Source organism: Melanostigma gelatinosum (assembly GCF_949748355.1).
Source record: "Melanostigma gelatinosum genome assembly, chromosome: 11".
Taxonomy (NCBI): Eukaryota; Metazoa; Chordata; class Actinopteri; order Perciformes; family Zoarcidae; genus Melanostigma; species Melanostigma gelatinosum.
In genome coordinates, this window is record NC_136644.1 from 16,221,036 (window position 1) to 16,232,632 (window position 11,597).

Sequence of the window (11,597 nt, forward strand, 5' to 3'; positions counted from 1 at the left end):
TAACTGGCTTATCTAGTTCAAAGTGGTTTACATCATAGCTAGGCTAACCATAGCGTTTAGCAGCAGGCTAGGCGTTCCCACACATGCGCAGAAAGGATTGAGCAGCTGGAACGGATTGGGCACTGGCACCTGGCTCTAACTCATTCAGAGTAATATAGTCCATAAAGCGGAGTATGCTTTAGGGCGGGCTTACTGTGATTGAAAGGTCGCTGCTGCTACCAGAGCCGTACCCTTTGTTGCTACGTCACTCTTCCGCATTCCAAATATGGGAACTTACGTTCATCGGTTGCAAAAAACAGCCACATTCCAAGATGGCGCCGGTCAAAACGGCAACCTCGAGGCTTCATAACAGCAGTCCACAAAACAATGATTGACGTCAAGATGACTACGTCCACTTCTTATATACAGTCTATGGTCTGGATCAAGTCGGACACAAATCTAACCAGCATGCATTGTGCGACGATTGCCAGTGATCGATTTTGCGCAGGACTAGCTCATCTCAAAATAGCCTATATTCTCACCTGTTGTTAATCATGTGAGTTGCTAGTCACGTGATATTTCTCTCACCCTGTAGTGACGCGGGTCTTTAGTAAGTCAAGTTAACGTCAACCACACTCTTTTCCTAGCTCAGAACAGAGACACCCCACTGAGAGTCAGTTCCCTGTATCTGAGTCACGTGGGTTTTGTTACTACCCTGTAGGACGAGCGGCAGGTCCTGCGTCCATTAACTCCAGTTGGAGAAGTGAATGTAAACACAGATTAATAGCAATTATTTTGCTCCATAGTCAGCAAAGTAAATATTTTTCTCAAGCCACTTATCTTCCAAATTTTCTGACACTAAGATGGCATTTTTCTGAGAGACAAATCCGGGGAGAATAAACTTTGCTCGAGACCTTTCTCTGTTTAAGGAACACACCCTTGCGAGATCTGGCAACTAACGTTCGAGTGTGGGTTCAGTGTTGTAGGAGGCTCAGGGGCAAATGAAGCAAGACAGTTATTTTTAAACAATCAAAATTGTACAAAAGTTGTGTTTGAAATAGGGATTAAGTTATTGAATGTTTTTGAAAAGGATTTACTGATTTATTGGTAAGTGTAGATATTTTATGGCTTCACATTCCGTAAAGCCATTTTTTGAAATGAGTCAATCTAATGCAATATCAGTAACTGGATAGAATAATTTAATCAATGACGTTCATTTCGTGGTAGAGCACCAGATTCCCTTCTGGAAACCTCCCATTTTACTGCAGAAGTCTGCCCTGCTCGATTTTGGTTCTGGTTCTCCCGCGCTTGCCATCCCTCCAGTGGGACTGAAGCAATATGACCTGGGCCTTCAGCAGCGTGGCGTTCTCTCCCAGCAGGGACCGGCTAAGCAGTGAGGCAAATCTCTGCTTCTGGAAGGAGGAGGAGATGCTGATGCTGTCCTCTTACCGCCAGAGCGTGCAGGTCAAAGGTGGCAGCGGAGCCAGATTGGGGTCTGTCTAGGTTGGGCTGGTTTCTGCCGGAGGCTACGCTGCAGTCTGAGCTGAAATTGTTTCTGGTGAACCTGCATATGACTTCATTTGATTTTGCGCAGAATCTGATCCGCTGGCACCGATGACAAGCATTAAGTATAAATATATATAAAAAGCCAATCTTCTTGCTGATGGTCTTGAGTACTTATTGAGTCATTTATGCAGTATTAAACAGCATAAATTGTTTTATGCAGTTTAAAGTTCTTCACAGTAACTTAAAGTGACTAAATCTTGGTAATTACTATACATAAGAAAATATTTCAACGTTTTGTTTTAGCCATGTTATTTCCTAAGTTGTAGGCAGCACTTCACATTCACATTAAAAGCTATTTTTCCAAACATGTTGATATGGCTTAACATACAACTACTGTATTGACCTGTCGATCAAAAATATGTTTATTTGTTAGATTTGTTTTGCTCAGATTCTTATTTCGAATAATTTGAACACGTGTTAAGAAAATAATACAAATGCAAAATAATAACACCATGCACACAGCACTTTCAATAGCCATAATTGGTCCACCTCAAACTGGCAAAGCGCATTTGCACCCAGAATGTCGGAGATTTTCAAAATAAACGTTTTTATGGCCTCATAATGGCCACATTAATCTGCTATTACTCTCCAAACGTTTCTACATATGACTTTCAAAATTCATTATATTGGCATATTTCTAAATGCATTATGGCATTAACACAGTTAGGCTATTAGATATGTCATACAGTTATCTACAGCTGGAATTGCCATGCGCCCTCCCACAATATGTCACAGCCCAGAAATCCTCCCTTACAATGTGTTCACCAGCAGGGCGCATCCTCACACTGGGAACCACGCATGCGTCAACGAGTGAGGCTCTCCTGATTTGACAACCCTGGAGCCTACCACACAGCCCACTATTTTGCAAGGCTTTCCGTTAGTAGCGCACCATCATCTACACCTGCCTACTCTGTTGTTGTGGTCGGATCGCTGGGAGGGGTCATTATTTCGCAGGCAGGCGTAGGAAGACGAGGCATTTCCAAGACACCGACGTGTAGCCTCAGATTCAGCACCACACGATTGAGGAAAGCGTCAGGATAAGAGTCGATTCTCACTGCTCACCGTGGGTTAACTGAACAAGAGGACAGCATTTTTTGGGAATACTCAGTGAAACCAGGCGCTGCACACAGTTCGCGGACCTGCCAAAGGTGTCATCTCCAACGGTTAAAGGTGCGTAATGTTAGTTGGATGCCAAGGTTTGTCAGCTGGATGCTTTTTTTCTGTTGCTAGCAGCTTGGTAGCATTACGCTTGCTGCACTGACTGATCCCCTGTGCAGCTAACATTAGCTTAGGCGAGGTCTGGCTTTTCATTCATCATTTTGCTAGTTGGCAGTGTTAGTAAATCCCTGCACCGAAATACTCAACTCCTCAATATACCACAACATGCTTCCATTGCGTAAATGTGCTGAGGTACGTAGCCTCGTCAGCTAAAATCAGTGTCGCGTACTAATGTTATCTAAACCGCACAGAGAGCACTGCTATCCAGCGAGCCCAGTGCTGAAAGCCATCTCCTACTGATTTTATGAGAGCCTGTCGGGCAGAGACAAGCTAGGCTGCAAGGCTAGTGGGGTGGCTAAAGCTAGCTGACGCCGGCCACTTTTGTGCTACTAAAACAATGGTCCCACATCTGCATTGACTGCTGTTTAATCGTCCGGGATTTGCTCGGTATTCCTTCAATTTCTTCACTCACGCGAAGACCATTTAGCTTTATTCCCTTCACGTGTTTGCAAAGCTCTTACATTTCTTTGTTTGGTCATTTTTGCCTCTTTGTTTAATTGATATTGTAGCGAACGGTTCAAATAAACTCGTCCCTCGTTATCTCCCGCATTCAATTACAAGTCATACTAAATCCTCTGCAAATGATTTGAATTATTTATCGTGCCTTCGTGCTTCACTCAAAGGATTTTAAGTAGCGAAGCCCATAGCCTGGCGTTGCCTTTCTCTGCAAGTATAACGGTACTTTATTGTCAAGTCTCTGCTGGCTCTTTTCCACAATTAAACAACAATTAGTTGGCAACCTGGCACCTTAGCATGAAACAAAACTGATTTAAAGCGTTGCGATTTACGACCGTCCCTTACTCGAATATTACGGTAAAACAACGTGCATTCAGAGTTGAGCTCAGGCACTGTTAAGAAATCTGTGGTTCATCCATATCGTCTGTCTGCCTTTTATCTCGCAAACTGAAGTTAACTGTTGCTATATTTGGCTTGTTAGTTCTCATATTCATTGGATGAAAAAAGTCATTTAAATATGTAAATGATCAATAGAGTTTGTATGTGTTAGCCTTGCTTGCATACACACAGCATTCAGGCTACTCTGCATTCAACAGTGGGCCTACACTGCAGTAGAGTTAGAGCCAAGCGTTTGTGCCACATTCTCTTCCTGTAACTGGAGATGTGGGGGTCTCGGATGCCTCTGGGGGTCACATAGTGACTGTATTTAGAATCTGAACTTGTGATTGGCAAGGAGGCATGCTTGGACTCACTGTCGGGGCTGTGTGGGTCTCTGTCCAGCCCCCCCCCCCCCCTTATGTTTACCATGCCACTTTATCAGCTGGAAGAGGGGACCACTTGCTGCTGAAATAATCTAATTGTTCATAGATGGTTTAGTGTCTTTGTTGTCAAGTGTGCTGTGTGTTTTGAGTTTGTGAGAAGTTTTTTTCAGATTAAATTAATCTGTCAATTGCTTTTTGTTGTTATACGATTAATTTAGGCTGTAAATTGTTGAAAAATGGTGTCTAATGCCAATCAGAGCACGAGGAGACACCTTAAGGGTTTTAGGAGGCACCTAAAATATGTTAGTTACTTTCTGACGATTGTGTGATTGAATGATTTCAACACTACAGTAGTGCAATCTGTCCCTCAATTAATTAACCACAAATTATGTAATATTTCCCATCCTTTGATACAATTAATTGTCAAAATAATTCGTACAAACATTTGTTAGTTGCAGTAATTTTGCTAATTAGGAACTATATAAACACCCCAGTATATATTTTACTGAATATGACAAGAGGCAGACAAGGCAATGTCAGTTATTCCAATCTACCAAGCATGGACAAACTCTGCTCTGCCCTTTGGACAATAACTGCACATGTATCACTGTATAACCATCTTTTATGCATGTATTATTTATTTTTTAAGGATATTTTACAGTAGACTACAGCCATATTCAGGATGATCCTGTTATACTAGATTGATAACCTTTGCTAAGCATGCTTCATGAATCAAGAGGTGACTTTTTATAACTGCTGTTTATTTCACTGTGATTCTCTGGACAAACTCTGGAGGAACTTTGGAGGAAAAAAAAAGATTTGCACAACTACAAAGCTGGTACCAAAAGAATCCGTCCCCCATTGAGCCAAATCCGTGTCGTTTAGTGTTTCTGACACACAATTAATTCCACCCGGTATGTAGCCTATTTCTTCTTCCTCAGTCCTCATTTAATATTCCCAAATTACAGGGTTGTTGTTGTTTTTTTGGGCTCAATTTACCATTATCAGTATAAAGCCTGGTTCTGTCACTGGGGCCACCTGTATGTAATCCTCTGAATGTCTTGGCTCAGTTTCATTATGCCGCGTGCGGTTTAAAGCCTGGTTACCGGGGATAAGGAACCGCTATAATTTATGGGTGAAACTATGCAATCAGTGGCGGTCCGGAGGGCATTGTGTTCTCCGTCTCCTGGGAGAGGAAGCGGTGTTGGCTGAACACCATGAAACCCCCCTGTTGTTGTTGTTGCACTGAAGCAGAGCTTTAAGGTAGTCATGGTAGCCCCGCTTACTGGAACAGGGTTTGCCTTCTCTCACTCCAGCTACTCGCACAAACGTTCGGTTCTGTTTAAGAGATGAGAGATGAGGCAATAGAAACAACACCGAGCAATCAATAGTTGTAACGCTCTTGTCTACCACATTGATTTGAACTCCCCTAACTCCAGGGTGTGTATTTTCTGATGCTGCAATGTGGAACTACATTAAACTGACAGCAAACATTCCCACCAGGCTAAGTGTGTATTTCCTCATCTTTTAGGATGTAAAGGATATTGTGGGCTGTTGATGACAGCGGTTTATCTAAGATTGGCTAGCATCATCTGCTGTTTACCTTAACTAACATCACTTATTACATGACATTATCCCACAGTGGACTGTAAAAAAAGAAAGACGGGACAATTAAATAGATGGTCCAGCGATGCTTGAAAGTATCGTGTCAGCAGCAGCAGCAGCTTGGTGCAGCGAGAACCAACAAGGTTATTATCTTAAGTTCCTTTTCATGTCTATTAGTCTGCCTTAGACCACACCCACAATGCCTGGCAAAAGAGCTGTTGCAGTGGAAGTTTGTATTGTTACAGTCTAGCTTCATTCTCTGTCGGACTATTATGAGGATAAAAAAAGCAACAAGTCAGGTTATTTTGAAGCTAAATGAAAAGTGCAAAAGTATACAAATCCCTTGACTCATCACAACTAGAATTTGTGTGGAAATGTTAAGTCAAAATGTTATATCTTATGCCGCTCAGATCTTCTTTTCAATCATCAGTGCAGAATATGAGATATAGAGTGTAGGAAGTGGTGTCCAGGTCTTCATGTTTCATAGGAGATGCCTTCCTTACGCTGCACTGATCTGCCATCGGCTGTGTTCTGTTGTTTTCATGCAGCGAGATATCTACATTGCATTCACTGGTGGTCAGTTGATGGAATGTGACATCCCCTGCAGCAATGTACTGTCGGCTGATTTGCAGCATTGACCTATAGACTTTCAGCGAAAGCTAGTACCTCGAGAAAAAGGCAGTCAATTTGATGCGATGAATAAAACTGATAGAAAAAGTCAAACCAAGGTGGCGCGTATTAAGCGGGGGGGGGGGGGGGGGGGGACTCTCTGGAGTTTCTCCGCCAGGAAATTGTAAGCGTCAAACACTTGATTTCTTGTATTCTGGTTAATTGTTATGCACCCATTTATGGTAGAAATGTCTTTATTTATGTAGAGAAGGGGTCACTAATAGGCGGACCGCGATCCGGATCCGGACGCCGTTGTATCCGGACCCTGGACCTAAAACCGTTCAGCGGTGCAGGAAACACACCGACCAATTACATGCGTTGTAAATCATCTCACGTGATGTAACTCAGCCAATCAAATATGTGTATTCCGATAAACTTCGTGACTCGAGTGAGATTTACACACACGGGAGAAATGGAGCGAGATACCGAGTCGTCAGAGAATCAGCGTTAACGTGAGTCAGAGAAGTTATTTCACATGATGTTCTCCAAAAAGAGGAATGTGGTCAGCGAGACCAGAGTCTCTAACCAAGAATGGACCGACTCTTAAAGGTTAATTCTTCCCACGGGCAGTTTAAAACCAGTGTGTCTCACATGTTCAGAGACCGTAGCGATTAATAAAAGCGGCAATGTGAAGCGACACTACGTGACAAAGAACAACTCTTTTGAGCAAACACACCCACTCAATATCATCCAAATCTGAAAACACATTAATTCACTGCCCAACAATAATGTTATGATGATGCACATGCATTTCTGTTTTTAGAAGATAATAATTTAATCGTGGCTTTTTTGACATCACTTCACACCTGAATGAATGCAATTTAAAGCTGCAGGTCAATTCAGTTCAGTTAATTTTTTTTTATTTTAAGATGCACATTTTTTATAAAGCGTTTTGTTATGTATTTCATTTTTTAATCCAGCCCTTATTTTACTTGAAATGAGAATAGATAATTTACTTATCATTAGATTATATGTATGTGTAATTTGAAAACTGACAATAACTATTGTTGAGATATTATTCAATTGAACTTTCTATATTTGAAATGACAGTCAGTTGTTGATTACATACAGACGTTAATTCAACTGTTGGCTACTTCAATATATATATTGGACTAAATCATTGCGCAAGTTAGACATTACTGTGATGCTCCGGACCTTTGCATGAGGAAATTCTCTCTAACTGGACCTCGGTGAATTTTAACTGAACGCCCCTGAGTCGAGGACAACACAAAATTGAGGCTCTTGATCACAATTCAAAATATAATGGAATATAATGCGGCAAGACTCTCAGGCATTATGTACTGCTTTCAAATATTGAAATCAACTTTTGCCATTGAATGCTTCCTCTGCTCAGTCAACACACATGTAGGCATGGTTTACTCTTCTGTCCTCTTTGGTGTATTTTTTTTTTGGCTTAGTAAACTCTTAAATGTGCATGTGGCACTTATTCATGTCCATGATACATTCATCAATAATCATAATTTATAAACCCGTGGACTTCAATTGCTCATATGTATGGAAGCCCATTCCGACCAAAACAAATACAAGAAAAAAATAGTTTATTTTTATTTTTTTTAAATACAGGAAAATAAAAAAGAGAAATTCTGAGATAGAAAGTCGAAATTACGAGATACTTTAACACAACAGTCATAGAAGCAGCTCTTCATAGGTTACCCTACATTTGACATAGAAATAGATTGTGAGTAACGTGGCTTTACGACACGTGATACTTTAATTGCTTGCTGTTTCATGTGGGATTGTACTCAGCAAACGCACCCTTGAAAGGATTTTCAGCAAGAAGCAGCTCTGGCGTAGAAAGAATAAAACCGACTTTCTCGCTCATAATTTCTCTATTTTTTTAAAAATGGGCTTCCATACATACAGTATGTGTTTCAGCACATGTTCAAAACTTTTTGCACGTTCATAACATAGCCCACATATCTATGTCCTCTGAGAAGTCAAAATATTACGAAAATAAAGTCCTTAAGAAAAAGTCGACCTGCTGTACAGTTTGCTGTGCATTATGCCGTTGCTCTGCTGCTGGCAGTATTCCCTTCAGACCGGATCCTGGAGTCTTGTGACAGTCCCAAAGAGGGAAAGGGGATCTATAAGGAAGGGGGGCGCAGAGACAGCGACACAGATACCGGTCAGAGGAAAAACACCACACTGCAGTCCAAACACTGTGCAAGTCAAAATAACTACAGGCTACACTAGTCTATGGTATGGGTTTCTCTCCTATTAAAAAACAAAATGCACTGTTCCTTACTGAATCGATACAAATCACCATTTCACACGACAGTGGTTATACTTTAATTAAAACATAAATATATTGCTATGGGTGTGGCATTTGCATGTTCTCCCTGTGTAGTGCTTCTCATCAGTCCACCAGTCCAAAGACATGCAGCTTAGGTTATTAACTGATGACTCTAAATGGCCCATAGGTGTGAATCCTTGTCCTCTCCAGGTTTTGCACATCACATCAAAGGTCTTTTGTTACTCGGGTTAAAGTACCAGATACTGGTTAACACAGTACGTTCCAAAAGCTCTATGGTATTGTATTCTTTGGTTGGTATGTAAGAAGTTTGGACATTGTTGATTTTTATTGTAAGGGGGAGATGCAGTAAGATGAGCATAGAACCCTGCCTGGGAACATGCAGTAAATGTGTTCACTTATTTATAAGAGGCTTCCAGTTGAGTAACCTCCTTATTGCTAGAAAAGCATGGAAACCAAGCAGTTCTCTTTCCACAGTTAAAGTTGTTCTTTGATAACAACTTGTGTTAAAGGGTGAACTTACCTGTGATAAGGTTTTAGTCGTATCCCTGTTAACACTCGGGCAGAGAGAGAGCAAAGGGAGTTCATATCTCCTCAGAACTGAGAGAGTCAAATGAGAGCACCTTTTCTCATTGAGATGTTGCAGCTGGAGTGTGATGCGAAGCTGCTGCCGAGGTTTTTTCACTCCTGTTTTAATGATTCTCCCCCAGCCTCCCACAGATGTCTCCTGGGGAAAATGATTGATTTTGAGTGAGTTGTTAATCGTATTTTTCTTTTGTTGGTCAGCAGCCTCATCGGTTCTGCGGGATTGAAGTGACAACAAAGGCTTTCTTCACAAGTACAAGTAGAACCTCCGCACCTAGTTCTCTGAATGTATCCAGCTAATGTGGACCATTACATCGGCCTTATAGCTTAATACGCTTCACTCTAACAATTCATGTTATACGGTACATGCCGAGTAAGATGCATTGAAATAATGTCTTTTTAAATTTGAGTCACTTTGAATCTGCTAGTCCTGTCAAGACATGGATACACTTAATTGCATGTTGACTTGACTTTCTCAGTGGAATTTGACATAATGGTGACTATAGGTATTTATTATCTACAAGCCCCTAATATTAGGATGATTAAGTAGCCCCTTTAAATATTGTTTCTTCAATGACAGTGCTCGTTACAACAATATAATAAGCAAAACTTATATTCGATGGTTGGGATCGGTGGAAATGACCACATGAGCAACTGATCCTGCTTCCTGTTGGTTCTGGCAATTCACAATAAGTAGTTTTCCTTTCAGAAGCAGTATTTCTCTTTGGTGATTGTAAAATGAAATATGTTCCACTCTCATTCCAAAATATAATTATGTTTTACTTCAATAAGATTGCAAGGAAAACATTTGTGACTGGGAGCTGGTCAAGGCCATAGTTCTTGTTAATTGACTAGTTTCTGCCTCAACAGTGAAGAGATGAGTCTCATATCCATAGAAACAGGCATCTGTAGTGCATTTTGTGGATGTAGCATGGAGGCATCAGTAACCGGGCACGGGACACTAACAATGCAGTTAACAACATTCAGTTCCATTCTCACTGTCAAAATCTATGCTCACACACTTCTGGTCCTGAGTCCTCTCTCTGCTTCTACTGTGTCTCTAACCTCAGCTTTGCCACCTTGTTGTTTTGATTTTATCAGAAACAAATCTGTGCAGAGAATCTTGCTAGATGACATTTAAGTGTCTCCTCCTCTCAATTGTTCTGTCCTTCTGCGGCCTCACTTGTCTCTCTCATACACACTCTCGACCCCCCCCCCCCCCTGCTCCTTCCATAGGCTACATCTGGGACCCAGTGTTGGCCCCTGGTAGTAGCCCAGCTCCTCCCCAACCTTTTCTATTGTTAGGTGACTGCTTCTCTTCACTGCTCTCACAGAAAGTCTATACGCTGACCAGGGGCTGGTCTAGGTTTTGACATCCAGGGCTTATCCTAGAAGCCTAGAGTGGGAGGCTATGGATCATATTTTTATTTTATTTTTTTCAAAAGTCATATACATGATACGTTTCATGTCATTTGAAATTAAGCTCTTATCTCAAGGTAGATCTTTTCTGATAAACAAACTAAGGAACTGGGGTGCTAAAGGCGGAGAATGTGCCAGCTGCTTCCATATTTTCCCAGAAATACCTGACGGTGCAATGAACGCATACATTTTTCCCCACATTCTCAGAAAATGATCCTGCTATGTTTGTGTAGTCTGCTTCCTGTGATACTGCTTTCTGTCTTCATCTCCTACAACCACTGGCAGTATTCCATTATTAACCCACTATTGTAGCTTGTGGAAAGAGCAGGGGACCTTTGCTGTCCATTTCTCAAACAAGATTCAATTCCACCCACAGTAGGTATGATCCTTTAAGCTGAATACAGCTTAAAGGTAATGGTCAAGACAATGTGGATGATGGGCATGAAATAAAATGCTACGAATGCATAATAGTTTTCATCTTAATATGATTTTATAAAGTATAGTCTACTGTACTTTTATACATTGACTTGGTTTTATTGGGACTTCACCGTTTGGTTGAAACAAAGACATGGGGCCTACCTGAGATTAGAATTAGCTCATCTCGTATTTTAAGATTACTTAATCTTATATCAGAGTTGAACATTCTGTAAGTCAACCAGTGGTGTATAAAGTACCCAAAAGCCATACTTGAGTAAAAGTAAAGATACCTTACTGGAAAACTACTCCAGTAAAAGTAAAAAGTCACCTATTAGAATACTACTTGAGTAAAAGTCTTAAAGTATCTGATGTTAAATGTACTTAAGTATTGAAAGTAAAAGTACAAGTAAATGCTGTTAATAAAAAAGCAAAGGGTCAGAATTTTGAGAATGATGAACTTTATTATTTTAAGTGCTGTGGCACGATGACCAAGGACATGGAGCTGTGTTGAACATAATTGGGTTGGCTGTGATCCATTCAGGAGCAACAATGTTCAACATAATATATTGTACATAAGTATACTTTTGCAT

General features: G+C 40.9%; 1 protein-coding gene across 1 annotated transcript in view; it reads left to right on the forward strand.

The window, feature by feature from the left end:
* Positions 1-2,520: 2,520 nt before the first annotated feature.
* Positions 2,521-11,597, forward strand: part of ctnna2 (catenin (cadherin-associated protein), alpha 2) — a 270,824-nt gene continuing 261,747 nt past the window's right edge. The window contains exon 1 of the mRNA XM_079279218.1: positions 2,521-2,715. The gene's annotated coding sequence lies outside the window, so the exon portion shown is untranslated. The remainder of the gene's footprint in view (positions 2,716-11,597) is intronic.